Source organism: Ascidiella aspersa, chromosome 5, assembly GCF_963924565.1.
Source record: "Ascidiella aspersa chromosome 5, kaAscAspe10.2, whole genome shotgun sequence".
In the NCBI taxonomy this organism is placed as follows: Eukaryota; Metazoa; Chordata; class Ascidiacea; order Phlebobranchia; family Ascidiidae; genus Ascidiella; species Ascidiella aspersa.
This window is the reverse complement of record NC_139451.1, coordinates 13,599,052-13,601,551: the sequence shown is the minus strand read 5'-3', so window position 1 is coordinate 13,601,551 and position 2,500 is coordinate 13,599,052. Positions and strand designations below refer to the sequence as shown.

At 56.2% G+C, this 2,500-nt stretch overlaps 2 non-coding genes and 1 pseudogene across 2 annotated transcripts in view; all 3 read left to right on the top strand.

Annotated features, from left to right (window-relative positions):
* The window catches only part of LOC146144519 (small subunit ribosomal RNA), a 1,811-nt gene extending 531 nt beyond the window's left edge, over positions 1 to 1,280 (top strand). The window contains exon 1 of the ribosomal RNA XR_014500612.1: positions 1 to 1,280. This exon is cut by the window's left edge and continues 531 nt beyond it. This is a non-coding gene — a ribosomal RNA (small subunit ribosomal RNA).
* A 247-nt stretch (positions 1,281 to 1,527) lies between these two features.
* LOC146144518 (5.8S ribosomal RNA) lies at positions 1,528 to 1,681 on the top strand. Its single transcript, XR_014498992.1, has one exon. It is a non-coding gene; the product is annotated as a 5.8S ribosomal RNA (ribosomal RNA).
* A 691-nt stretch (positions 1,682 to 2,372) lies between these two features.
* Positions 2,373 to 2,500, top strand: part of LOC146144517 (small subunit ribosomal RNA) — a pseudogene marked incomplete at both ends in the record, with an annotated part of 689 nt that continues 561 nt past the window's right edge.

Genomic DNA, 2,500 nt, shown 5'->3' with positions numbered 1-2,500 from the left:
AACCTTTAACGAGTATCCATTGGAGGGCAAGTCTGGTGCCAGCAGCCGCGGTAATTCCAGCTCCAAAAGTGTATATTTAAGTTGTTGCGGTTAAAAAGCTCGTAGTTGGATTTTGGGCGCAGGCGGCCGGTCCGTCGCAAGGCGTGTACTGGCCGTCCTGGCCTCACCTCCGGTTCTCCGCCGGTGCCCTTGACTGAGTGTCGGCGGCGGCCGGAACGTTTACTTTGAAAAAATTAGAGTGTTCAAAGCAGGCGATTCGCCTGAATAATGGTGCATGGAATAATGGAATAGGACCTCGGTTCTATTTTGTTGGTTTTCGGAGCGCGAGGTAATGATTAAGAGGGACAGACGGGGGCATTCGTACTGTGCCGTTAGAGGTGAAATTCTTGGATCGGCGCAAGACGAACGACTGCGAAAGCATTTGCCAAGAATGTTTTCTTTAATCAAGAGCGAAAGTCAGAGGTTCGAAGACGATCAGATACCGTCCTAGTTCTGACTATAAACGATGCCAACTAGCGATCGGGGGGCGTTAGTTTTACGACCTCTCCGGCAGCTTGCGGGAAACCAAAGTCTTTGGGTTCCGGGGGAAGTATGGTTGCAAAGCTGAAACTTAAAGGAATTGACGGAAGGGCACCACCAGGAGTGGAGCCTGCGGCTTAATTTGACTCAACACGGGAAATCTCACCCGGCCCGGACACAGTGAGGATTGACAGATTGAGAGCTCTTTCTTGATTCTGTGGGTGGTGGTGCATGGCCGTTCTTAGTTGGTGGAGCGATTTGTCTGGTTAATTCCGATAACGAACGAGACTCTGGCTTGCTAACTAGTTACGCGACCCAATCGGTCGGCGTCTAACTTCTTAGAGGGACTAGTGGCGTTTAGCCACACGAGATTGAGCAATAACAGGTCTGTGATGCCCTTAGATGTTCGGGGCCGCACGCGCGCTACACTGACCGGATCAGCATGTGCTCGCCTTGGCCGACAGGTCTGGGTAACCCGCTGAACCCCGGTCGTGCTAGGGATAGGGAATTGCAATTATTTCCCTTGAACGAGGAATTCCCAGTAAGCGCGAGTCATTAGCTCGCGTTGATTACGTCCCTGCCCTTTGTACACACCGCCCGTCGCTACTACCGATTGAATGGTTTAGTGAGGTCCTCCGATTGGACCTGGCGCGGCCGGCAACGGTCGAGCCGGCGTCCGAGAAGACGATCTAACTTGATCATTTAGAGGAAGTAAAAGTCGTAACAAGGTTTCCGTAGGTGAACCTGCGGAAGGATCATTAACGGTCTCGCAAACGCTTCGGCGAACGCGAAACTCGGACAAGCGAGAGAAAAAGTCTTTGCTACCCGGCGCCCGACCCGCGAGGAGCGGCGCGCCGGCCGGCGATTCGGTCACCCGGTAATGTTTGCGCGTCGAGTGCCGCGGTGCCGCGCGCTCCGGCTTCAAGCGTCGGCCTGGCCGACCGCTCGGCGCGGTCTATTTTGTCACCCTATAGTGCGAGGCACTGTGCGAGCGAAACAATCGTGGATGGCTCTTGGCGGTGGATCACTCGGCTCGTGAGTCGATGAAGGACGCAGCTAGCTGCGTGAATTAGTGTGAATTGCAGGACACATTGAGCATCGACGTTCTGAACGCAAATTGCGGCCTCGGGTCAATCCCGGGGCCGCGCCCGCCTCAGGGTCGCGTTGCAAACGTTCCGCGCGGGGATTTCTCCGCGCGGCTGCTGCGGCGTCGGACGCGCGAGCGCCCGTCCCGCTCAAGACAGCACGGCACGATGCGCGACGATCGCGACCAGAATCCCGCGCGGCGGCGGCGAGTCGACCTCGAAGAGGCCAACGGCTGGCGGCTCAAGGGCGGGAATCGAGGTGCGCGGCGGCGCGCGGCGCCGACGGCGAGCGCGGAACGGGAAGAATAGTCCCGGTCCTTACTTTCGGCCTGAGGTCGGACGAGGCTACCCGCTGAATTTAAGCATATTACTAAGCGGAGGAAAAGAAACTAACGAGGATTCCCTCAGTAACGGCGAGTGAAGCGGGATGTGCCCATCGCCGAATCCGCGCGCTTTTGGAGTGCGCGGAATTGTGGCGTACGGAATTCGTCACGGCGCGCTTCGCCGGTCGCCCGCGTCCTTCAGAGGGACAGACGGGGGCATTCGTACTGTGCCGTTAGAGGTGAAATTCTTGGATCGGCGCAAGACGAACGACTGCGAAAGCATTTGCCAAGAATGTTTTCTTTAATCAAGAGCGAAAGTCAGAGGTTCGAAGACGATCAGATACCGTCCTAGTTCTGACTATAAACGATGCCAACTAGCGATCGGGGGGCGTTAGTTTTACGACCTCTCCGGCAGCTTGCGGGAAACCAAAGTCTTTGGGTTCCGGGGGAAGTATGGTTGCAAAGCTGAAACTTAAAGGAATTGACGGAAGGGCACCACCAGGAGTGGAGCCTGCGGCTTAATTTGACTCAACACGGGAAATCTCACCCGGCCCGGACACAGTGAGGATTGAC